Raw genomic sequence first — 27,208 nt, forward strand, 5'->3', positions numbered from 1 at the left:
GACCAAGTACGCGTGTGGTGACGTGTGATGGAGCTTTCTCATTCGCTGAGAGCAGTCAGATCCGTGACGACATCACTTCAGCACTGAGTATGGGGCGGGAGAAATTTGAGTAAGAGATATTCGGTCTTCGCTTATGGCCATTTCTCCGCTAATAACTTATCTTTTCCCACCCAACCTGCACGCATTCAATGCCCCTGATCATTCTACCTCAACTTCATATGTCTCGCTAGCGCACCTTTAAGGTTCCTAACTGACTGTGCGTATCGGACACCCAAGCAGGAAAGTTACTCCAGAAAAATATCTATATGCTCATGTTTTACCCAATACCTCGGGGGAGAAGGCGGATCACGAACATCGATTTCACTGTAGGCTTCTGTGAGGCGGTAAGCTGCCATAACACTTCATTTTCTGCTAATAGAGCTCAAGATTTTGCGTTTGTTGTTTCATGTAAACGGGTTGTGGTGGATGGCTACATGAGATGGTATCAGCGTCATCTGGTCGATATAGACTCTGGATGAGGCATAATACACACACAAAAAAGGCTAATGTTTCAAATGGACAACGTTGCCATTTAAAATATCTTTCCCCTATCTCATATGTGGATCATTACTGAAGGCGATTTGGTGCCGCGATTCCAACAACATATCCTCCAAAATGACTAAAATCTGGACGACGATTCTGAAATATAGAGTTTTGTTTCACGGTTATGTATCAACACATGTTGACCGCAGGGGTTCCCTCAAGAAGAATATGCTTTATACAAGTCATGCCTGTGTAGCTCATGGCCGCACTTATTAAGAAAATAATCCTACAAAAAACATGCGATGAAGACACTCACGTGCGTGCCGCTGTTCGCTAGCGAGAGGTCCGCGGGCCGCGTGTTTGTGACCCCTGGGTGGAAATGTGTGCCGACGGCGGAAATGGGTGACCGGAGAGCGACAGCTCCTTTCTCAATGCGCGTGCGCCATGTCAAATATAAAGAACGCGTTTTTCTTGGCAACCATTGTCCACAATCAAAATGAGCACTGGCGCCGCAAAAGGCATAATATATGCGACAAGGGTTTGCCGGAACGAATTTTTTAATGCATCATTAACATTGATAAAAAAATGTAGGCATAGTATGCTGATTTGATGTACGCAATAAATAATTTTGAACAATACATTTCATGGTGACGTAGCCAAAAACCATTAGAACCGTTTACACGCATACTTCGTCGATCTCTTTTGCGTGGTTGTATGTAATTTCGAACTTCTTGTGCAAGGCGAGACGACAACAGGACAGCGGGAAGGTCCATTTCTTCTTTCACATTTTTCTAACCTTGTGGACTTCTGGTGTGTCGTACGATGCGTGGATGTGCAAGACGAGTCCAGTGTAGTGAACAATCAATCAAGAAACCGCTCATTCGCTTGCCCAGAACAGCCAGATGGCTTTTTCGTGCACATAAACAACAACAACAACAACAACAACAACAACAACAACAACAACAACAATAATAATAATAATAATAATAATAATAATCATAATAATAATAATAATAATAATAATAATAATAATAATAATAATAATAATAATAATAATAATAATAATAATAATAATAAAAATCCGGCAGATCCCACGCACTGTGGGAATCGATGTAAGCAGCCAGCAAAGAGCTGCATACATCGCCTTGTTTGTATTTGAGCCAAATGAAATCATTCATGTCATGGCATCTAGTCCACCATATATCGCATGTTTGCCATGCACGTATGCATGCACAATCTAGTATACACCATGCTAATGAAACGTATACTCTGGTATATACAATGCATAACCTGTCGTTTATGCTCATCAAGCACTCGCGTTATGCCATCCCATTTTTGGTATATATCCAGTTAACAAAACGGCCGGATGCGCACCGTGACAGTGGCATGTAAATCATACCGTACATGACATGCATAACATGATTCGCATGTTAAGACCTCTCATTTACGTTCGTCATACAGTCAGATCGCGCAATACCAATTTTGGTGTATGTCAAACGAGCGAAATGGCCGCGAGTGCACCATGAGTATAGCATGTAAATCATGCCATACATGACATGCATATCATGGTTTTTCATGTTACCACCTGTCACTTATGTTCATCATACAGTCACATCGCGCCATACCAATTTTGGTGTATATCAAGCAAGCGAAACAGCCACGAGTGCGTCATGAGCATGGCATGTAAATAATGTCGTGCATGTCATGCATGTCATGATTTTCATGTTACACATCTCATTTACGTTCGTCATACAGTCGTTTCGCGCAATACCAATTTTGGTGCACATCAAGCTAGCGAAGCGGCCGCGAATGCAGCATGAGCGTGGCATGTAAATCATGACATACATGACATTCATGTCATGGTTTTCATCTTACCACCCGTTATTCATGTTCTTCATACAGTCACATCGCGCAATACCAATTTTGGTGTATATCAATCTAGCGAAACGACCGCGAGTGCGCCATGAGCGTGGCATGTAAATCATGTCGTACATGACATGCATGTCATGCTTTTCATGTTACCACGTGTCAGTTATGTTCGTCATACAGAAATGTCTCGTCATACCAGTTTTCGTATATATCCTTTCATTTAAACGGCCGCGAGCGCCCCGAGACCATGTCATGTAAATCATGCTGCACATGACATGCGCGTCACGATTTGCATGTTAGGACCTGTCATGTTTTTCATGAACTCTTGTCACGCCGTACCAATTTTGTTATACATCCGATTGACGAAACGGCCAGGAGAGCACAAAGTCGTAGGCGGCTAGATAGAGAGATAGATAGATACGCTCAAAGTCGCAGAAGTTCGCTAAGAAATGCTTCGTAGTTAATAAAATAATAATAATAATAATAATAATAATAATAATAATAATAATAATAATAATAATAATAATAATAATAATAATAATATTATACTAATAATCATTATAGTTAACATTATGAAGGGCGCGGAAATATATTTGCCATAGGCGCCATCCTATCTTGTTACGCCACTCACTGTGAATGCATGCTTCTTTGTTGGAATTAGTATTTTCGCGGGCACACGCAGAAAAAATACGAACATGGAAGGTGCGACGCAAAACTTAGACAACGTCCATTTTCCTAATTTCTTATTCCAGCGGAACAGCTTACTTTATCACTGGTTTACGCGCAGAAGCAGGTTCTCCAACTCATCGTGCAGCTCTAAAGCTTCGTTCCACTTCTTCCACTGGGGTTCTGTAGCCAGAACGACGGCACGATCTGCTTTTTCCAGCAACGCATCGCAGTGTACTCCGAAAGGCAAGTCGCAAAAGAGTACAACGTCCCAGTTGTATTGTCTCAACGTCGGTATGTCCGCAGTTGTCGTCACGAATACAAAAACTGGCATCAACTCCATGTCTTCGAGTTCTTCTGCAACCTCCACAGATTCTCGGCTTTGGAGCCACCGCTTCAGATCCTGTTGAGAAGCCACGGTGGACGTGAGGGCCAGCGTCTTTCCCTGAGCGTTGTTCAGGACAGCGTCTCCTTTCAGCTTCACCATGAAATCCTCACACTGCGCCAAGAATGCTTGCAGCTCCGCCCGTGGATTGGCCACCACCATATTTTTCGCCAAACAGCAAGCCGCCAGTATGCCTCGCTCACGGAGTACTGTACCCACTTCCTGTACTTCCGGGTCGTCGGAGCAGGACACAATGGAGCCTACTTGCGCCTGCCAGTCCAACTCGAGGAAGCAGACCTCGAGAACCGCCTCCTTGGCGTGGGGCCTCACGGGCGTTGCCAGGCAACATGTCAGGTTCAGCGGCGTCCTCAGTCGTTCCAGGTCGCTTTCGAGGCCACCCAGGCAGCAGGCTTGCAGTTCTTCGGCGAGCGCTAGCATCCGCGTCGAATGCGACGAATCCTTGTTCCGCCCGGACACTTTCTCGAAGTACGGCACTATCTTACGATAGGTGTGGCCTGGGTTCAAGTAGTGCTCGAAGTCGCGTAGAACAAGAACGCTTATGTCGGCCACGCTGACGCCGGCAGTGGTCAGGAGGGACAGCAACACGTCGGGCTCCATCAGGTACACGCACTTAGCCGCCTCCCGATGCCAAGAGGACGCGGAAGGCACGATACGGATTTCGGTTGGAAGCAGTATCCGCAGGTAGTCCACGAAGTAGTCGTCTTCGGCAATTCGCGGGCCGACAATAACGGCGAGTGAGGACATATTTTCTCGTATTACGGTCAGGCACAGCTGACGCCTCAGCTTGGGGGGCCCGAGAGCTACCACGCAGTCTTCGTCGCACACTTTCGCTGTCAGCTCGGCTTCACGAGGGCGAGGAATGTACAGGTCTTCCTCGTCCAGCGTGGGCTCGTCTCGTGTTGGTTCAAGGGCTGCGATGCTCTGCAGAAACTCGGTGCACACAGTGGCCCGACGGTCGCCCATCTCCGCCATGTTGAATAAACGCTGGCGGCAAGCAGGGGTTACCTCGGCCTTTGGCCCGGCTCTCGCAATGGCTACTATTGCCGATGCGGTTGTCGGTCAGAGCTGAAGAAATTGCGAAGGGAAAATTTCCACGTGCAGAGGTTCTACTGAGCGCAGATACTTAAAGCAGTTTGCTAGGCTAGTTCGAATACTGAACTTTGATGCATTTCCAACGTTTAAGCGAAAAGGAAAAAAAAACATGCAGGCACGAAACTGTCCCCTTGTCTTTCCGTGTCAGCTTTTTTTTCTTTTGCTTAAGCGTTGGAAATGCATCAAGGTTCTACTGAGAGCATGTTGTTGTTGTTGCATCCTATAGGAAAAGTGGCTCATACCCACAGGGGGATCGGCCACACAGTAGTTTACAACGTGCATCAAAGGATTAAGAAGTACTAATATTAAACACTAAATAACATAAAAAAGGAATGATGAACCCTGATGCAAATAAATATTGTCACGTGGTCGTGTTAATTCAGCAGAGATGTTAATTCAAGCAGAGACGAATAAAAGAGTGGGAAAAAAGATATTTCGCATATTTCTTTTTCCAGGGCAGCCAGGGCCCAGCGCGCGATATGATCACAGTGGCCATACCAAGCATGAGGAAGGGTACCGCCCCGGGAACCGATCAATTAGTGATAGGGCTCCTCTCTGACCTGAGCGATGACATGACTCAGTTGCTAACAGATAAAATGAGCCAGGACTGGGACGCCGGAACGCTTCCTGTAGAGTGTAAATCCACCGAGCTGACTTTCGTATCCGAAAGCTGGCAAAGCGCTCAATATCAACAATCTCTGTTCCATATGTCCCTCACGTCATGCGCTGGTAAGGTGATGGAGAAGGCAATACAAATGAGGCTAACCGAATATTTAGAACAAAACCTGGCACCATGTACGGGTTTCGTCCCCATCTTTCAGCACAGGACATCCTCCTACAACTAAAACATGAGATTGTCAACCTACCCAGCGGAACCACTCAAGCAAAAGGGTCATTCTTGCAATCGATTTCCAGAGAGCCTTTGACAATGTCCGACACTTCTCATCTTGGAAAATCTACGTGAACTCAAGTGCGGTCCAAAAATATACGCATATGTGCGGGACTTCCTTACAGGTAGACGGGTCCTGCTATCCGCATAGAGGGTCTTACATCTCAACCCATCACCAGGGGTGATTTCTGTAGGCCAGTTCCTTCCTGCTCCTCTTCAGTATCGCCCCCACGAGCCTCCCGGAGGCCCTCAATCAAATTTCGGAAGTACGCCACTCCATCTATGCTGATGACGTCACGATCTGGACCCGCTCTGGCAAGCTGGGTCAGATAGAAGAAGCCCTCCAACAGGCCACCTCCGTCGTAGAACAAATAGGGCGCAGGAGTTATCTGGAGTGCTCCCCCACCAAATCCAAAATCCTCGTTTGTAGAAATAAGGCATCCGACAATACACCTCTCAGCGTACAACTCAACGGAATCCCAATTAAAGAGGCAGAAACCATCCGAATTCTCGGCGCCCACTTAATAATCGGGGCAACAACACATTTGCTATGCAGAAACTACAAACATCTTGTCTTCAAACTTCTTGCATGATTAGCCGGGTGGCCAACCGACAACGAGGGATGAAAGAACACGACATACTGCAACTCATTCAGACATTTGTCATCAGTCGCATAAGCTATACATTTCCTTACCTGACGATCCTGAAAGCAGACGAGCACAAAATAGACAGAGTTCTACGTGTTACTCTCAAGAAGGCTCTGAACCTTCCCCCGTGGGAACTCACGGGACGTCTCCTTCAAATGGGGCATCATAACCGCACCCGAACTATTCGAGGCACACCACACGACTCAAGTAATGCGCCTGGCCGTCACTAAAACTGGACGGAAAACACTATCATAACTTGGCATCGAAGCCCAGATACAGAGGAGGGGGAGACAACATATACCCCCCACGAATGGAGGCGGGCCTTCAAACCACTACCGCGTCCACCGTTCCACAAATATCGACGTCGGGCACGGGCTAACACTTACGACAAATACTCAGACACTGAGTGCGCCTTCTTTGTCGATGCGGCTGGACCTGTGAACTGTAAATACACGGCAAGTGTCATTCAACGGAAACAGAGCGATTGTATATCAGCCCAGGACACAGACATGAAAGGAGGAGTTGCCCTCGCACTGCGAAACCATGGGTCCGCCTTCGCTCTCACAGACTCAAAAGCAGCCTACCAAAAATCCTGCAAAGGCCAGATTGGTCCCATCGCGCACCGAATCCTCACACAGCTATTGTCACCACGCTCAGAGGGAGAATGGAAACAGCTTATATGGATATCCGGCCACAGCGGAGTTAGAGGCAATGAGCTCGCCCATGCCTCCGCCCGAGAATTACTCTTCCGGACCTCCGACCTTGGCATCTTGCACCCACCCTCGGCTACGCGTATGGACCTGATTCTCATATACACAGAAATTCTTCAACATCAAAGACTCGAAAGACGAAAACTTCGCCCCCAACCTCAGTAAAGAATCGCAAGTAGAGTGGCGTCGCGTGCAGACACTTTCCTACCCTAACCCATACATACTATCTAAGATAGATCCCGACACACACACCGTCGCACAGCGCAGCTTCTGCGACAATGAAACAGCCACCCTGTTCCGTTTGGTATGGGAATGTCCACACAATCCACCCCTACAAGCCAGACACAACCCAACAAAAAACTCAACATCTCATCATCATCTTCTACAATGTGTTGTAGAAGGTGATGATGAGACATGGTCATTGAAAAGTGTTGTATTTCAGTCGAGACTTCTTTGGAAATATCTTTATTTTACATGCTGAGTACCTTGGTTAGCTGGAACGGCCAGTCTTTCGTGCAAAGGTCGGGCATCTGCATTGGTTCCTGAGTGGCCCCTATTCTAAGCAGCATTTTCTAGAGTTAGCTACACATGCCTAGCCGGAGCCGATTTCGCGTGAATCGTCATGAGTCGTGCTGCGCATGCGCAAGGATCAGTGATTTGACACAGCTGGCTCACCGGAGCCGGCATCTCACGCGCTCTCCGCCACCGCCGCTGCTTGTCTGCGCGTTCGGGAGGAGTGGCGTCGTAGCCGCGGCAGACAAACTGGCGCCGGCGCGTGACTCACCGCCGCCGGTCTGCGCTTTCCTGGAGTGATGTCGTAGCCTTGGCAGAGGTATTGGCGCCAGCGCGCGCGCAGCTATTCGCCTTCGCTGCGCAGTCGCCGTCTGACACTGTGCTGGAACCGGTTGATAGCGCCTCTGACTGGCGTTTGCGGGTGGGTAACGCCATGGAGAAGGAGAGCGCAAATGCTGCTCAACGGCGCAGAAGAGCCGAGAAGCTTATCTCATCGGATCCCGATATTGCGTGGCAATTAGCGGTTCAGCGTACGAAGAATGAACAGAAGATGGCTAATAATCCTAGACAATCTGGAAAGCTAAGAATAATCAGCTGAACCTTTGCTAACGCTACGTATATCCTGGCATAGCCGAGCTAAGCCACTGCAAGTTTTTTTTTCTTTTTTCTTGCTAAACTCGACCGTAACTCGCACCTTAGGATAATTTCTTTCGGGATTACATAAATATTTCGGTACGCTGATGATTTTTTGGTTAATATGAAAAGTGGTGATTTGTGCCGCCAAATGACTGATGTTTGAAATTGTTCCCAGAATATGATTCAGGATTACGTTTTACTTGCGAGGCGCCAGGAAAAGGTGAACTTCAGTTTTTGGATATCAAGTTGAGGCTCATGAAACAGCATGTTTGTTGGATATATTCGCTAAGATCCTCTAAACCGTTTATGGGTTCTCGTTCAGGTGACTCAAAGATTGTAAAAAATCACGTCACGTCATGTTTGAAGTTAGCCATTTCCAGGTCTTGCCCCCGTGTACTACAACAAAGTCTTAACAAACGTTTTGAAAGGCTAAGGTCGGCTAGTTATGATAATACGCAATTAAGGAGCCATGTAATTAAATTACTTCAACGGACGAACGGTGGAAAGCCACCAGGGAGAAAAGATGGCCTTAATAAAGAAAGAAAATCGGTCACAATTCCTTAGGTTCATCGTTTATCACATTGCGTGAAGGATGTAGGTGTAAGATACGGCATAAATCCGCCCCCAACAAGCTAGCTAAAGTTTCCCTTCCCCCCACGTAGGGTAGCGAACCGGGTACGACCTGGTTAACCTCAATGTCTTTCCTTTGCCTTTATCTCTCTCTCTCTCTTTCAAGAAATTTCAAGATAAAGTATACGGAAAAGAAGATGAGCACGTTTGTAAAATCAGGCTTAGAAAACAACACGTACCATGTAATATGGGAGTCGTATATTCGTGTCACTAATCCCGTTAATGGGGACGGCAATCGCCGGGCGGATTCTAAGGGCTGGCGTCACGGCCCTCCGAAAACGCACCACGAAAGCGCGGACAATTTAGAGTTGGTCCTTTGGTGCGCCAGCGAACGCCGGTTGTGGTCCAAAGACCGAGTCAGAGCCGAGAGTCGATAACACAAACGAAAACAAAATATATTCTCAGTTAAGGCAATACAAATAACACAAACACGTGCACACTCGGCTGGTACCAGTTACAACTTCACAATATAATTCAGATGGTGTTTACACAACGGGAGCTAAACAAACAGATCACACGCTACAAATGCAATCGCATGCATTACAATTATTCAATGACCGTTAAAGTCCTGAATATACAATGGCGTATCCAGTCCACAATACTTGGACGGTAATCGAATGCTTCTCTTCAAGGAAACACTCACGCCAGGTCCAGCGTTGATCGTCGTAGCTCAACCGTCGTCGTGACTTGTCACGGCTCACACGGTGTCGTCATCGGATTCTTCCAGATCGACGAGCGACTGACCGCACACCATCATAAACACGTCTTCTTTGGCTAACGGAGCCACACTTAGCGTAACTTCACCATCACCGGGCCGACTGACTCGCTCACTGTCTCACTCCACACTCACTGACTGTTTTCCGACTCCACCACTGACTGCCTGTCGTCGATTGCACGCTTTTATTCCTTCTCCCCCGGTTTCTAGAAGCGTCGGGATGTTTCTTCTGCGTGCAGTACAGCTAAGCCTGGGGAAAGGGCGAGAGCTTTCTCGTAGGTTCGAATCGCGGCGGCATCGCTCGTGGATGCGTCCCCCCTTCCTTCTAGAAACATCTAGGATTTGCCGGGCGTTTGATCGCGTCGTCTGCGCCTGGCTCGATTGGGTGAGGAGGATGCGGCGCGCCGGCGTCTTTTGATGCTTGTTTTTTCGTCTTTTCGCGATTCTTGGCGAGCGGTTCGCGCCGTTCTGTCTCGTAGCAGTTTGAAAGCGGCTGCGCGCGCGCTTTATAACACGCTAATTTGTGACACTGCCCCCCACTTCAAGAATATTATCACATAATATTCAAACAACACAAATTAGCGCACACATACACATAACCAAAAATGTCCCACAGACAGAGTCCATAACTCAGTCCACACAAAATGCGCGTCACATTAATAATAGAACTCTCAATACAATTCACAGGGCATTTCTATGTCACGACATACAAAAGATAAACTCATGTACATAAGTACAAGACGCCATCATACATTTCGTATAAAACAATGCGAACGCTCAAAACAAAGCTCTTCAATTATAATGCATATACAATTATATCAATAGCATTGTACACATAAAATAACGCAAGTAACGGGCTCACTAGCCATACACACTCGACACAGGGAATAATAACACTTCAAACACTTTCAAACTCAAAAACACTTCAAACAAATTCAATTCCAACACCCTGTCCTGTTCAAATAGACTCGCGCTTGCGCCCCTTCTTTCGGTGCTCGCTCGCTCTCTTTTTGTTCCTCTTCTTTTTCTTGCGAGCCGTTACATTTGACAGTGCCGGAGGGGGCGTCTCTGCTGCCGTCGACACATTTGACGCTAGCAAGGCGTGGTCGCGTTCGTTAGAACGTTCGCGGTGCTTCGCCAACTTCTGCGCGTCGTGGTGTTTTGCTTGAACGACCACCTTCGTCATCTTTTGAGCCGCAGATGATGGTGGCCGCTCAGTTGCAATGTCACCTGCTCTGCGTGTCGTCACCGGCGGTACAGTGACCGTTGGAGCCCCCTCACTGATATTCCGTGATACCTCGGCCTCAATTCGAGCTCGGGCGGCATCCTTCATGAGATTCCTTTCCGCGCTTCCTTTTTGTCGCGGTTCCCGAAGTGACGAGGGCTCCATCTTCGGGGCTTCTCCCAAACGTTCAGGATCGTATGGCCCTCGAGCTCCGTCGATGTTTCCCACGATTAGGTCAAACAGGGGGTTATTCATGCACAGGGCAGTAACTCGCCCGCTGAAGTATGGGGTTTCAACCTCAATCTTGGCTTCGGGAAGCATTCGAATGGAACTATCAAGCAAGCGAACAGGTTGGGTATTGCCTGTGAATTCGCTCTCTCGGACCAATTTCTTTCGTACGATCACAGTAGTGCATCCACTATCTCTTAATACCGTGGCTTCCTTTCCACCAACTTTCCCCTTAACTGTCGGCATTTCTTTCTTTGTGTCTGTTGTCACCGCAGCACCAATGAAATCCATCTTCTTCCCGCTTTTCACATCGGCCAATTCATCTTTGATCGCTTCTGTTTCCTCGTTTGGCGGGGCATACGCACAAGCTGCTTGGTGGGCTTTGCTCACATCGCTTCGACATGCGTCGGCTTTGTGCCCAGTCTGACCACATTTAAAACACTTCATCACACTGGGGCGTGAGAAGTTAGTCCGACAACTGTTAGCGCGATGGCCCACCCGGTTACACAGAAAGCATCGCGGAACACTCTCCGGTGCACGCTTCTTTTCGTCAGGTGCCGATTTCTTCGACTCCTCGTGAACCTCCTTTTTTACTTTGGCCAGATTCGTGCCACCTTGTGCTTCCAAGAATTGATCGGCCAATTCAAGCATATCCTCGAGCGATTTAGCTTTCCTCTCTTTCAGATACAGCGACAGGCTCGGGTGGCAACTGGTGAGAAATTGCTCTCTGATTAAAAGCTCTCTAAGCTCACCGTACTCCTGTGCCGTCTCTGAAAGTTCGATCCACCTGTCAAAATAATGGCTGAGCCGCGCAGCATACAGCGTTGCCGTCTCGCCATCAGCTGGCTTTCCCGTACGGAACCGATCACGGAAGCCTTCCACGGTGAATCGAAATCGCTTCAGCAAAGCAGCTTTCACTTTCGTGTAATTAGCTGCATCGGTAGGTGTCAGCCTACCGTACACACTGAGCGCTTCGCCACTCAAGCAAGTGCTCAAAGCGGTTGCCCATTGCTGCTCCGGCCAATTTTGGCTTCTAGCTATTGTCTCAAACCTGTGCAGGTATGCATCAAGGTCATCTTTCCTCTCATCAAACGCCACAAGCAGTTTGCTTGGGTTCAAACGGAAGCTACGATCTTCCCTTTCGCTGCTCTCCACTCTAGCTTGCACGGGCGTCTCTATGCGCTGTTGCAAACGGAGCCGTTCGAGTTCTATCTCGTGCTGCCGTTGCCTTTCTCTCTCAGCCATCTGCGCCTCTCTTTCTTCTCTATCCTTCTCAGCTGCTAGCCTCTCTCTCTCCAGCTCCAGTTTCAATTGTTGTTCTCTTTCTTCCTTCGCCCTCTCAGCTGCCAACCTCTCTCGTTCAAGCTCTGCTTTCAGCTGTTGTTCCTTCATCTCTCTTTCTTCCTTAGCTCGTTCTCTTTCTTCTTTTTCCTTTTGGCTGACCCACTTTCGTAGTTCGGCCCCAGACAGACCCATCTTCTCACCAAGGGCAACTAACTTCTCGAGATCCATGATGCCCGTCAAACAAAACCTAGCCGCGTGCACAATACCTCTGCCTAACTTCGAATACCAGTACACTCTCTGCACACAGGTTAGCGAGAACGCGGTGCAACACTCAAAAATCGTTCGCAAGCACTATCAACGTCTCAAGGCTCTTTCTCCCTACTTTGGACACACTTTTGCACCAAAGGGTCCTGTGTCGCGGACGCCAGAATAATTGTCACTAATCCCGTTAATGGGGACGGCAATCGCCGGGCGGATTCTAAGGGCTGGCGTCACGGCCCTCCGAAAACGCACCACGAAAGCGCGGACAATTTAGAGTTGGTCCTTTGGTGCGCCAGCGAACGCCGGTTGTGGTCCAAAGACCGAGTCAGAGCCGAGAGTCGATAACACAAACGAAAACAAAATATATTCTCAGTTAAGGCAATACAAATAACACAAACACGTGCACACTCGGCTGGTACCAGTTACAACTTCACAATATAATTCAGATGGTGTTTACACAACGGGAGCTAAACAAACAGATCACACGCTACAAATGCAATCGCATGCATTACAATTATTCAATGACCGTTAAAGTCCTGAATATTCGCAATGCCCATAGACTGTCGCGCCGCCAAGCGGAATTCAGGAGCGTCCTCTCGAGGAGGGTTAGTAGACGACAAAATGGCAGCTCTACGCAGTCGCTCCCTTGTTCGGCTGTGCTAACTTCAGTGTTAACGCGTTGGCAAGGAAGGGACACTGCGACTTGGCATGTTCCCTGCATCAATGAACAAACCGGGCCCTCCGTGACACGAGAAATTTGATTCGTTCTTACGAGGCGCGAAGTTTTCGTGAAAATACGTGGCGACTCGCGCTTTCAATGCTAGCCCACAGCGTACGCATGCTATCAGCTTCGCGAGGCTTTCTGTAGCCACGTAGGTTAGTTAAATGTTATCGTCTGACATATTCAGTTGAAGCTCACCCTGTTTTACTTGTATATAGCATTGGTCAGTGTTTCTTGTAGTGCATGAATCCCATAACACTGTACGCGGGAGGTCGCGCCGGCTCGCGATGTGCTCTTGTAAAACTGAGCGATCTCAAGTTGTCGTTACATTAAAATATGCCTCTATAATTTGTCAGCAAAGCGCTGTTACTAACCGTGCGAGCGACGTTTCATTCATTCGAGGACGCGTCTGCTCCACGCCTTTCGTGTGAAGCGAACGCTTTCCACGCCGTCCTTCGCCAGTGTGTTGGTGGTGTTGGTTTCATAGCCAGCGCTGCGCCGCTTGTTTTTGTACGTTTGTTGATAGGTGGCAGCACACTGCAAGCGATTTGCTCGTTGACCGATTTGAGAGCGAACTGTTCTCCGCGCCCAGACGTCTAAACGTGGTGTCGCGGAGTGGTTGAAGTTGTTCGGCGGAGGAAATTCTTCAGATTGCTTTCAGCAGTGATGTTGAATGAAACCATCTTTACGACGAGGATTTTTCACTGGACGTACAAGACTGTGAAGGCACCGATAGTGACAGCGACGGTGAACGATCAGCTGCTAACTCACGAGGAGCGAGTTGCACTTCACGTCCCCTCGTGCGTTAATGTTCTTTCACGCTCGTAAGTCACTTTAATTGTATTTAATGTATAATATCCTTGAGCGAGATCAAAATAAAAGCATAGTTCCTCTTGTGCATTGCATGTATCAATTATTGTGGATATTATGGAGCGCCGCATGCCGCCAACACGCTCGAGCTCGACCAGAGAAGCGAAATGGTTAGAGCGTTGGAACGTGCAGTCACAGCCACAATCCACGCCTCTCGGCTAACTTCTTCGACGTTGCGAAAAGGATACGTGTGCATTCTTCTCGATATTCGTGTTTCGATCGTGCTGATCGAGCCTGCAACATGCGAGTGGAGTGAATTGCACACGGCTAGAGTCTCAGCATGGCTGTGACACAAGCGCTACTGAAGGGGAAGTTAAATGCTTGTGTTCCGTTGAAGACCTAACTCCGCGTTCCCGACTGCGCAAGTAATGACGACGGCGTATTATGTTTGCAAACCATCACCACGTTAAACGTGCGGTCCCGTGCAGCAGCGATGGTGCTACTCGCTGGCGGCCTACTACTGCGGCAAATTCGTAAAGCCGGCTCGGTACAACGTATCTATAAACGTTGGCTCGGTACGTACTACCTCGGAGTGCCGTTCTGCTCATACGTCAATTTTAGTTCATGCAGTTTTATGTAGCACGCACAGGATTTCGCAAAGCATCGTTATGCACGGTAACGGAGCTGAAATATAACCTTTCACGCCACAGCAAATAATTAGGTGGCGAGTACTTAGCACTTTCCATCGTTTGGGAAAGTAGTTTAGTCTCATATCCAATTCAGCACAGCTCATGACTTCATCCGGTGAAAGTGACACGGGCCGTACGTCCGCACGTACTATCTGTTCCTATGCTAACAAACGGGTTGACCCTCCTCCTGGCGCCATCTTGAAAAGCACGGCGCGCCACCTATAGTTCGTGGGCATTGCGAATACAATGGCGTATCCAGTCCACAATACTTGGACGGTAATCGAATGCTTCTCTTCAAGGAAACACTCACGCCAGGTCCAGCGTTGATCGTCGTAGCTCAACCGTCGTCGTGACTTGTCACGGCTCACACGGTGTCGTCATCGGATTCTTCCAGATCGACGAGCGACTGACCGCACACCATCATAAACACGTCTTCTTTGGCTAACGGAGCCACACTTAGCGTAACTTCACCATCACCGGGCCGACTGACTCGCTCACTGTCTCACTCCACACTCACTGACTGTTTTCCGACTCCACCACTGACTGCCTGTCGTCGATTGCACGCTTTTATTCCTTCTCCCCCGGTTTCTAGAAGCGTCGGGATGTTTCTTCTGCGTGCAGTACAGCTAAGCCTGGGGAAAGGGCGAGAGCTTTCTCGTAGGTTCGAATCGCGGCGGCATCGCTCGTGGATGCGTCCCCCCTTCCTTCTAGAAACATCTAGGATTTGCCGGGCGTTTGATCGCGTCGTCTGCGCCTGGCTCGATTGGGTGAGGAGGATGCGGCGCGCCGGCGTCTTTTGATGCTTGTTTTTTCGTCTTTTCGCGATTCTTGGCGAGCGGTTCGCGCCGTTCTGTCTCGTAGCAGTTTGAAAGCGGCTGCGCGCGCGCTTTATAACACGCTAATTTGTGACAATTCGATTCCTTTAAAGGGACCGACAACTGGTCACAACGTGCGATTAGATCCTGGCAAAAATGATACGACACTAAAATATAGTGACAGATTCCAGTATCCTTTCCATCTCGTGAGTAGGACTTATATGTTTAAAAGTAACAAGAGCCGGTACGTGGCGCAGCCTAGCGGAAGAGCCTTGAAGCTGGTATGGAGTCGATCATTTTTGCTGTACGTAGTCTGATGCTGTCATGCGTGCCACAATTAGTCCTGAAAATTAGAGTATGTATATTATTATCTATCCCCGCTCTATCTCGTGCTGCTTACGAGGTAAAAGGAGTTGCGTGGTGAGAAGAGGCGCTGCCTTCGCAATAACCAGTGGAACATGTCGAGCCGCGGCGCATGCGCGGCAAACCGCCACGCTCGAACACGAACCGCTCTCGCTCTCACTGTTTGCAGCATGGGTTGTCACTTGTGTTTACGACTTCATATTCACCGTAGATTGAAAAACTCTCATTACAGACGTTTCACAGCGTTTTCCACGTTACCGTTCCGTGATTAGACATCCTCACCGGTAAGCTTTCCGTTGCGCTAAAGAAAATGGGCACCATAAAAATTTGTTGCCGGTCCCTTTAACGTGCGGGTGGTGTTACATCCAACAAACGGGCAGGTGTCTGAAGATTAGGTTGAAAGAACACAAGCACTCATTGAACACCAGAGGGTATGCTCATTTGGCTTCGCATGTTAACAGATGTGGGTGCGCGCCGAAATTCAATGAAGTAATTATTTTGAAGAGGCACAGGCACCAGTTTGTTAGAGAGTTGAACGAGGCGTACTATATTAGGAACCAATCTGTTTCACGTATCAGTGAACCATCGGTGACGTTACACGATTGCGAATACGAATTTTTAGACCAGTACACTTGTCTTTGATCTACAATGTTTTGTGTGTTCACTTGTTTTTTTTTTTTTGTTGGTAAGTAATGATAGTTGCATTCCTTCAGTTTGCGCATGCGGGAAACATACGGGGGTTGTTCTTATAATTGTCGTTTCGGAAATAAAAAAATTTAGTTCTGAGTCAACGCCGTGTTTTGGTGTTCTTTCTTTCCTCTGTCTGTGTGTGGTTGCGCTGCCGGTCCATCACGAAGTACTTACAACACACTAGACCAAGTTTCAGTCTTGTCACAGTGATACAATCCTCAGCTCACTCGCCCTCCGAACTTCCATTTTCACATGAGAGCGGAGTTGGAGCTCGATCGAACCGGCCCTGTTGTGAACCCCCATCGCCGCAAGCGCCCGCCACTATGGACCGTATACACAAGTTTGCTAAGCGGCCGATCGCTAGACGAAGACTGCCGCCCTATGCAACCCGTGGATGCGCATTGGCTGTTTTTTTAACAGCTTTTTCGCAACTATATGTCCGGGGGTGCTATTCTGGACATTGTCAAATTCCGCCATGTTGCTGATTTGATTGGTCACGCGAGGTCGTTCGCGTTGTGGCGCTGCAATAGCGTTACGACACAGGAATCCGCGATGACGTAACGGGATAAAAAATGGTTAATTTTTTCCGAAGTAACGCTTCGCAGTACTCTATCACGTAGAAATAAAGGTTTGGGTTGAAGAACGAAACCGAAATATGGTACTAAACTGTACGTACGGTCAACTTGCGGTTTATCGAAACTACTGCTCGCTTGACGAAGAGCCGCCATGTCTGCAACACGATTGGACATTGCACTGATGGCGCCCATTGCGTCACAGGACCTCACTCCTTGTAGCGTCAATTTGACGTTGCGTGACGTTGCATCCCGCCAAATTTGTTGCTTAAAATGTGAGAACGATGAAGTGCCCAAAATCGGCCGCCATATTGTAAATTGAGTCGCTCGTTCGATGTGTCGCCTCCCATACGTACGAGTAGATGTCATTCCATGGGTTACTTTACAAGCATGTTTTCGGTTAGTAATATTATAAAGTGTTGTACATGAAGCTTGCTTGTAAAAATAAAAGGTTGTTATTTAATTTGGCTTGTTCGAAGTTGTGGAAGTTGTGGTTCTCGCCGCAAGAGAACGCCAGATAAGCGAAGAAAAATGGCGCTGTCCTTTGTCGTGTAGTGGCTTATTAATACTTGCATTATTAATACTTGCAATGCTGTGCAGCTCCTTATCTCTATACTATCGGCAGCGCTTCTGGACGCCGCGGGCCCTGGGAATGAAGGGCCACCGCAGCCCAAGACGGAGTCGACGCGCATATTTGTAACGATGCGGCGTCGTCCACCGAAACGTGCGTCGCAAAATCGAACGGCCCTCCGCCTGTTCTCCTGCAATAAGCATGTGTATAGCTGAAGCGTCAAAACCACCCGAGTGAAACGCAAGCTTACCTGACTGCGCTGTCATTCCGCGCCTCGAGCTCTCGCTGCCGCCACCTTAGTTCGCCACAGCCGCCGCCACTCCGGCGGCGGCCTGCTGCTGGGGCCCAGGCGGTAAAGGCGCTCTTTCATCGTCTGTCACGGCTCCCGTCGTACCTCCGGTAGTAAGTCGCAAACCACCCTCCCCATACGGGAACGATCGGTAAAAAAATGCAACATCGCGGCCCACTGTTCGGTGATCTGTCGACATAACCACAGAACACCTACACAAAACAACCAGCGAAATAACGATGTCGGCAATGTCGACGCTGGCTTGGCCGGCTCGCTTATAGGCTAAAATGTTACTATGGCTTTGTCGCTCATCTCCAAAAATGGCGCTAAATTGCAGACGATATCGCCTGCTTCACAACTTTAAAACTAAACGCTTCACTTACTTTTATTTTTTTGTTGTCGCATTAACAATTAAAGATACAAAATACTATTTAATTGCACATTAATTTGTACCTTATGTGCCCTTCACGTCACGTTTCGCAAGCATTTCGTGCGTTTGCGTCATCATTGTGTACACGTCACGTCTACGTCAAATTTGACAGAAAATGGCGGAAGTCCAGAATAGCACTCCGGGTACAATTACGTCTAAACAACTTGTATCCGATTTGCAGAACATAATGAATTGTGCGGGGCTGAGTTGGTCACATTTGACGCATTATAACTTGTCAGCAAATCATTTCATTCAAGCCTTTTTTTCGCGTAGAATGGTAGACAACGCCCGTGTCTACAATCAGGGAGGCTTTAAAAAAATTTTAATAGCTTTTTAAGATAACTATTTTCTAATTTCGACGTTTCGGTAAACCACATACGTTTCAGCACACTTTTGAAGTATATAACGGTGCTCGCAAAAGCAACAAAAATTATTTGAACAGCAGGCTCAAATATCGAAGTCAATATATGCCTAGTTTTATTATCCTCAGCTTAACTTGTCTGCAGCAATAAATTCCTGAAATATAGTATTTTGGGCCGTTTACAATGTTTGTGATTTTTTCCTCAGACGTCCTTCGCCATCAAATGACAACAATACTCTCATAGGATTGCATTTCACTTGTTATTTCATGGGAATAAATACTGTGGCCAAAAAGTGCACCGTTCTTACGCTAGGCGAGCTCAAAGTTCAGATTTTGTGAAATTGGCGGAAGAATGTTTCTTGCGGTCAAAATTTGTACATTTTTTCAGGCTAACAAGATTTTTTCTTCGCAAGACTAACTTCGGAGTCATTGTGCTTGGTATAAAACCAGCGGCAAGGGTAAAGTTCATCAAAGTCGGGAATCGTGGCCTGGGCCTGGACCTCGTGTTTGTTCTCTGGACACAACCACAGCACGACTGAACCGACTGCTGACCCCTGTCAGGATAGGACGCGAGCGACAGCGCCCGGTTAGCTCAAAGTACGCAGTGCACGCCGGAGCAACACAGCTTCCTCCCCCCACCCTCTTCCGGGACCCTCCATGAGATTATCGTGCGACGGAAGCGGCAGGGCACGCGTAAAGAAAACGCTGGTGAATTTTCTTTTCGCTTGCACTCGTACACTTTCACTTGCACATGCAACATACGCGCAGGGCGATGTCATCGCGCTTGGACTTTATACGGTACCTCACGGCAACGGCGACGGTGACGGTAGAAATGCGTTTGGAGTGCCCACGTAATTGTTACCGCAATAAAACAAGGGAGGAGTCCGAGGTAGGGAGGACACGGCTCCGGTCTCATGCCTTCTCTACAGATAAACACACCGTGACAACTCTATAGGAGTCGGCGCTTTATTCAACGATTGCACCTGTTTCCACACCGTGGCTTCGGCTACAAAAATTTGTAGGCTGTCATCGGCCCCACCTCTGGACTATGACCGTACGGATGTACCGGATGCTGGCCAAGGTGACGTTCACGTCCATTGGAAGCAGCTTTTCTCTCTTCAAGCATGACTGCGTTGTTGTCAGAACAAAATTATGGCGATGACGGTGCACGTGTAAAACTGGCATTTAAAGCGATGCTTCATTGTGCCCTATACTGCATGTCGGAAAGAATTCCCGCGGAAAGTGAAACACTGTGTCGGTTAGCCCTGGTGACGCTTTCTTTGTGTGCCCTTAGACTTACGTGACCGTTGTTTCAAATACAAAAAAAAAATGAATAAGTTGCAATAAGAGCTTTTTGCAGGTTAGTTGGTTCATATCATGCGGAAAAGTTCACCTCGGGCAGCATGCCTATATACTGGCTTGTTCTGAAAAAATAAACAGCTGAAATCTGCCCTCTTTCCTGTCTCTCTTTCTTCTTCTACCCTTCGTGCGTGCGCAGTACGCTAGCTGTTCAATGAAATGAATGCGTGCCCGGTGCGTGGGATCGAAAATCATTTGCTCAGCATATACCGGGTGTTTCAAGAAATGTGCCCGAAATTCTCAAAAATAAGGAAAATGCTTTATTTGCTCGCTGCCTTCACACTTGCTTCTGCTGTAGCCGCAGACATATTAAGACGGTTAAAGACATCATTTGGGACAGTATTTAAGAAAGTTCAAATAATTAACATCTTAATTAGTGTAGCTAGGTGGTTATGTCAAAGGGGAGAATTGAAGTTCTTCATGCAAAGTACCCATCGCACCTTTGAGATATAGAAAAAGCGGCCTCTAGTAATTATTGTGGCGTAATGACGTCCAACCAAATTGAACGGTGAAACCAAAACCGAAGCCCCGATGAGCGCAATCAGCAGACGACCAGTATGACGTCATTGTTCAAGACAACGATTACAGGGGTGTAGTTCTCCGCGTTCGTTAATGCATGTGAGCCATGCGTGGTGTAACTGCAAGCGCAGCCCGCACACCCACACAAGGAATTCGGTTGATTGTTGATATAAGGACGCTCACTCATTCTGGACGTCTAAGAACAATATGACAGTTGCGCTCTTCCGCGTTTCGGTTTTGGTTTCGCCACTGAATTTGGGTGAATTTCATTACCTCGCTATTATTACTGGAGACGTGGGAGCCGCGTGCATCAACCTAAGGGCTGATCTTCAGGACCGGAATACAGTTCATCCTACCATACCATACCGCGTTTTCGAAACCTCAAAGCTGCAGTGGGTTCTTCGCACGAAGCATGCACTTCCATTCTCCCATTTGACATAACCGCCTAACTCCACGAATGAAAAAGTGGTTTCATTTAACTTCCTAATTACTGTCGCAAATGATGTCTTCAGCCATCTTAAGATACAGAAGAAGTAATTGTGAAGGCACCGAACAAATATCGAATTTCCCTGATTATTGAGCATTTTGGACACATTTCTTGAGACACCCGGTATAACGTTAAATGCTGCGTATGCCACATCTTTCATTGGGATTCAGCACTGTTTCCCTCCAGAAAAAAAAAACTGCCAGTTATCGTGCAAGATTTAATATGGCGCATAAAATACGCTTTAATTATTGAGGCCGGCGCTTGTCCCGTAATGCCTCGTTTTCTCTTCCTGGCTGACGAAAGTTTCGTGTACATGGATTCCTTCTATGTGTGCATGATGATAACTTCTTTATCATGGCTATTTCCGCTAATTCGGCTGGGAAAGATACACTATAGCCAAGAAAAAAGTTCACTGTTCCCCCTTTTTCATTTTATAATTTCGACCTGAAATCGCAGATTCTCAATAGCGACATCACAGATTGGTATTTCTGAGTATAGCTGAGGTGCTGTTGTGCCGCGAAAGAAGTTCTCGAAGCACATATTTTTGGGCTAGAATGGTTAGACGCAGTTATTAGAACCCCAGCGCTAGGACCACAGGCCTCGGGCTGGATTGGCGAGAAGAACGTACGCCATTCACACCTGTTTTCTTTCTTTTTTCAATGTTGAACGAGCTCCCCAAATTTGCACAGGTTTAACAACACAAATGCACGGGAAAACGCGCATATGCGCGTGCGCGTTTATTATTTTTTTTTTGTTACAGATATTTAGATAAACTTAACAATTTGCCGTCGCGTGGTCAGAAGCCGACTCTTCATGTGGGACCGATGCAGACCAACCGCGCTAATATCCGCCCTTACTTTTTAATATAATGTATAAAGCACAAGAAGGACAAGAAATTTCGTGACGTAACAGCTCACCTTCCAGTCTTCAATCAGCTGCTCAAACGACATGGAGCCCTCGTAATTTTCCTGGAAAATAAATTGCGCCAGGTGGTGATAATAAAATACGGGGTTTTGCGTGCCAAAACCACGATATGATTATGAGGCACAGTTGAGGGCTCAAGAAATTTCGACCCCTTGGGGTTCACTAACGTGCACCCAAATTTAAGTACACCGGCTTCTAGCATTTCGCCTCCATCGAGGTGCGACCGCCGCGGCCGGGATGCAATTCTCTTCTTTCGGGTAAGCAGCCGAGCACCGTAACCGCTGTACATCCGCGGCGGCTTATGCATATAAAACCCCCACCCAAAAGATTGCGGAAGGCAAAATTTCCGGGAAAGCTGTATTCCCGCTTTGTCTGAGAACATGGCTTCCAAACAGATGTTCGAGCCTGTAGTATAGCTATTGCGACCTACGCAGCTACCCGCTAGGTTTGAAGCACCGTGCACTAACAGAGTAAAAATTCGCATTTGCAGTGGAGCCCACGTTCCGAAGCTTCTGTGGGCGGGTGTACATACGTACGTACGTGCCAGTGCTGGGCAGTATCGAAGATACATGTATCTTAGATGCTATCTTAGATACTATTTGAGTATCTTGTATCTGTATCGCGATACGTCTCTCAAGATGAGTATCTGTATCTGTATTTCCGATACATTAAAGAATGTATCGTGTATCTTAAGATACAAGATACATCTATCGCAACACCACCGTGTGAAGCAATAAACATCCGCTGAACTCCGCTTCTCAAGGTGATACTGCGTCAAGAGGCCACCTGAATAAAGCTAAAGACAGTGACATTGTTTAATCTTTCCTCCAAAGTCCTCCAGCGAGGGCAGGCGGTGAGGTCGGCGCGTCCCTATTGGGGGAGGAGAGTGACGTGGTGGCGCTCGCGCCGTCTCGAAAAATGCAAGCGCGCGAACGTCTTCGCCTATCTGACCTTCACTTTTCTCTTCCTTTCTTTTTTTGCTTTTCAACTTTTCTTGTGTCTTGAGACTTGGTTTTTTTAACCACTATACTGTGCTGCGTCCTCCAATGCGTAGGGGGTCTATCGCGCAAACTCTGATGCCGCTGTAGCATGGTTATCAATGTTTCTCTTGCATGGTGCTTCGTTACGAAGTCTGAAGAATGTAAGAATCGAGTTGCTTTGCGTCACCTAGCTTTCACAGACGCAAATTTCAAGAATCTCGTGGATTTAATTTTGACTTACACGCTATGAGATTGGCTTAAATGCAAATAAGATTGTAACAACTATAGCACCGTCGGTATGGATGCTAGATCTAATAGAACAAGCATTTACCGAGCAGATGATATCTTGGCGTACCGTATGTCTTGCTTCCTGCTATCTTTATTCAAAGAGTTCTTCAAATAACAATTAGATCGTCAGCAAAAGAAGTGCTTTCAATTTCAATTCTTTATTTGCAGACGTGAAACATACAGAAATATCAAAACTGGTTGGACCCATAGCCAAAGGCTAGTTGCGGGTCCAAAAAGATGAATAAATAAAAGTTCCATGTTCAAAAGAAAGATATAATACATACATCTAGATAGTAATCGCACATCCTTAATTTGCACGAGCGAACAAAGGGAAAGCGATAGTATGGGTAAGTGCACGATTGTATTTAACAGCTCTAGGTAAGCTTACGAAACACGTGTAAGCAAGGCAAATTCTTGCATTCTTATGAAAGGTTAAACATACATGGCTAATCCCAAAAGAACAAATCCCTGGGTGAGAATGTTTTTTTAACAGGTTTCAGCAAATTAATGACACACACACACACACCAAAATGACATCATGATTGTTCACATTGATAAATACGAGTTGAAACACGAGTTCGAGTTAGCTGTCCTTCTTTTGCATCCCATACATTACGTAGGTCTCTGTGTTGTTTTCTATGCTCTGTTAACTGCAATGTGTCTTTTGTAACTTGCGGTCAAAATAAGCTCCCGGCTTTATTCCTAGGTTTTAACTGTCTGCTCCATTTCTACTGCTGTTTGCATGTTTACATTCCATTTCAGTTTACTTTTATGTCAAGGTGATATTGAGGGCGAATATATAGTAATCTTGAGTTTAACAAAAATTCTGCTTACTACTTACTGCAATAGCGAAATTGAGTTTGCCTAGTAATATTGGAAATTATTAGGAGCCATCTTAAATATATTACGAAGGGTTTTCGAGAAACATTACTATACCAAATCCTGCGTTTTTCTCACGAGCGGCCCAACGAATGTTTAGGCTATTTTCCGTGGGAACTGAATTTTCTATTGTTTTACATTAACAGATGAGTTTACGATACTTCAGGCTTAATTTTGATAGCTATTAAAGCTGTTGCCTCTATCGTGTTCCTATGCTTATTCACTGTGATTGTTCGATACGGAACAGCCTTTCTATTTACTTAGACATGTGGGTTTTCCTTTTTGTAGCGTTAGCTACACTTGCCTAGCCGGAGCCGATTTCGCGCGCGGCGTCATGAGCCGTGCTGCGCATGCGCGAGGATCAGTAATGTCGCACAGCTGGGTCACCGGAGCTGGCATCTCACGCGCTCTGCGACACCGCCGCGCGCGGCTCGCCGCTGCTGATCTGTGCCGCATTCGAGAGGAGTGACGTCGTAGACACAGTGGCGCAAGCTCGCACGCACCTATTCGCCTTCGCTGTGCAGTCGCCGTCTGACACTGCGCTGGGGCCACTTGATAGCGCCTCTGACTGGCGTTTGCAGGTGGGAATGTCCATGGAGAAGGAGAACGCAAATGCTGCTCGACGGCGCAGAAGAGCCGAGAAGCTTATCTCATCGGATCCCGAAGTAGTTGCCTGGCAATTAGAGGTTACTGTGTTGGGGCCATAGAAATGGCAGCGTGTTACTTCACTGACCACCGAGCCGTCTTTGTGGCAATAGAGAAGCAACCTGACGTTGAGCAAAAATAAATATGCATGTACCACATAATACGTATACCACGTGTGTGTCATTGGAGCAGCAGTAAGCATGACAATCAAGCTAATCCTAGACAATCTGGAAAGCTAAGAATAATCAGCTGAACCTTTGCTAACGCGGCGTATATCCTGGCATAGCCGAGCTAAGCCACTGCAATTTTTTAAGCCTCCCTAACTATGTTTTATTGTTAGTAATCACCAGGTAATCCGAGCTTTAAGTGGCAACAGTGTGAATAGCGGCGGTTGCCTGCGACGCTTTCTACAATACGTCTGAGACGTTTCTGGGCTGCACATGTTGTCTCTAAAGAGAAAAATTCCTAAGCGATTGCGCGTCAGTGAGCACGTCGCTAAGGAACTCTTTACGCTAGCAGATAAGTATAATATGGAAAGTCATTGCAATTTTACGTCGTCTACATATACACGATGCATCACAAAAGGTGGCGCTACCAGCGTTGTGTCTGCTGTACACCTGCTCCGTGATCCAGTATTGCATAAATGGTAGTGCGTTTACGGACAAGGTAAAACTTTACATCGGTATTTGGGTCATCGTTCGGAGGCTTCGTATTGAAGTTCTTCTAATTAGATCACAACCCGCTAGCTGGTCGGTAAGCAAAGAAGCGACTCACATGACTTACTAACGTGACAAGCAAGAACCGCTGACAGCGCAGTGTATAAAGAGCTCTCAAGTTAAGGAGCTAAAGCAACCCATATAAGTTGATTCAGAATGAAACAGCTATCCTTTGACCAAGAAACACAAAATATTTGAGATACTGACATACATTTCATTTAACTGAAACAAAGTTGGTCGCAGTTAAGAAATTTTCAACCAAACATTTCCGTGCATACGTGTTTGCTGCTACCTTACGTAGATCTGAAATAACAAATTTGCGAATGTATCGAATGTATCTTAAGATACATTTGGAAAGTATTGTATCGGATACAATATTTGCGGTAGTATCTTGTATCTGTATCTAAAATACTTGTGGCCCAACTATCTTGTATCGTATCGCGATACAATTTTAAAGTATCTTTGCCCAGCCACGGCCCAGCCCTGGTACGTGCGTATGTATGTATGTATGTATGTATGTATGTATGTATGTATGTATGTATGTATGTATGTATGTATGTATGTATGTATGTATGTATGTATGTATGTATGTATGTATGTATGTATGTATGTATGTATGTATGTATGTATGTAAGCGCATGGCGCTGCCAAACTGCGGGGTTCCTGCCGCTTCAAGGAAGATGCGAGGCCATCAGGGGCAACGCCTGGATCACGAGGAGGAGGAAGTGACGTCAGCACCAGTGACGTGTAGTACGTGCTAGATCGGTGCCCGTCCGACAGTCAGGCACCGACTGTGAGACTGTCCCTGTCTCGCGATAGCAAGGAACGAACGCAAGGGACGCGGCATTACATCACTGGAAGCATGGAGCACGTCGCCCCTATGGTAGTTTGTGCACGAGGCCAGTTTGACCGGCAGCTTATGAACGTTTGGTTTCTTTTACGTTTGTTTGTTTGCTTTAGGATATCCACCATAGACCCTTAGCCACTGAGCTATTCCTTCATTGAAGTTCATTCTTTCTTTTATCTTCTAAGGGCTAGTTTTTTCGCTTCAGACAAGAGAATGCCAAAGCGACCGTTCTTGCGTGGGTGGAAGTAAGAAAATGAAATGCTTGGCACATGTATTGAGGGAAAGTAGTGCAAACGTAACCGATTGCTTTGTAGTAATTCATCAGTTACTTTCATGACGCAGTAATTGTAGTAACTGTGATCGAGCACGTTATTTATTGAAATAATTGTAATTATAAGCACGATACCTTCTTCTGTAACGTGTACAATTATGATTAAAACTCGTGGCGCTACAGTGATGTAATATTTAGAAATATATACGGCACAAAATCTAAAAAAGAAACAATCTAAATATGGTCTTCAAGCCCTTTTCAATTAGTGTCTCTGTTCTTTAAGCGACGTCTATTGTAAACATGACAACGTTAAATACTTACCGGCCGTAGCTTTGTGAGCAACAGCGTTCCGATGGCCAAGCACTCAACGACAGCTTCCCGATATTTCTCCGGACTCTGACAGAAGGTGGGCGATATAAGATTATTTAGTGCGCGCTGCTTATAATCTCATTTTAGAGCCTTTTTTTTAACAGATGCGAATACAGAAATATTCCAGCTTCCTCTTCTATTGCGCGTTTCGGCTGAGGCGTTCAGAAACGAATGCTGCGCGCGTGAAGGATTTTTATGCGATAAGTTCAACCACACTGACAGATATTCGGGCCGTCGAATAATTAGCATTTCCGGGGAAAGTTAACAAATAACGGTCAGTTATGGCTTCCGCATTTTTGGTATGATATAGGTGCAGCATT

At 46.8% G+C, this 27,208-nt stretch overlaps 1 long non-coding RNA gene across 1 annotated transcript; it reads right to left on the reverse strand.

Annotated features, from left to right (window-relative positions):
- Positions 1 to 19,562: 19,562 nt before the first annotated feature.
- On the reverse strand, positions 19,563 to 26,920 carry LOC125757770 (uncharacterized). The gene is made up of 3 exons (XR_007415538.1): positions 26,841 to 26,920; positions 21,887 to 21,937; positions 19,563 to 19,732 (listed from the first exon to the last, which is right to left on the reverse strand). It is a non-coding gene; the product is annotated as an uncharacterized LOC125757770 (long non-coding RNA).
- Between the last annotated feature and the right edge of the window lie 288 nt (positions 26,921 to 27,208).

This window comes from Rhipicephalus sanguineus, chromosome 3 (genome assembly GCF_013339695.2).
Source record: "Rhipicephalus sanguineus isolate Rsan-2018 chromosome 3, BIME_Rsan_1.4, whole genome shotgun sequence".
Taxonomy (NCBI): Eukaryota; Metazoa; Arthropoda; class Arachnida; order Ixodida; family Ixodidae; genus Rhipicephalus; species Rhipicephalus sanguineus.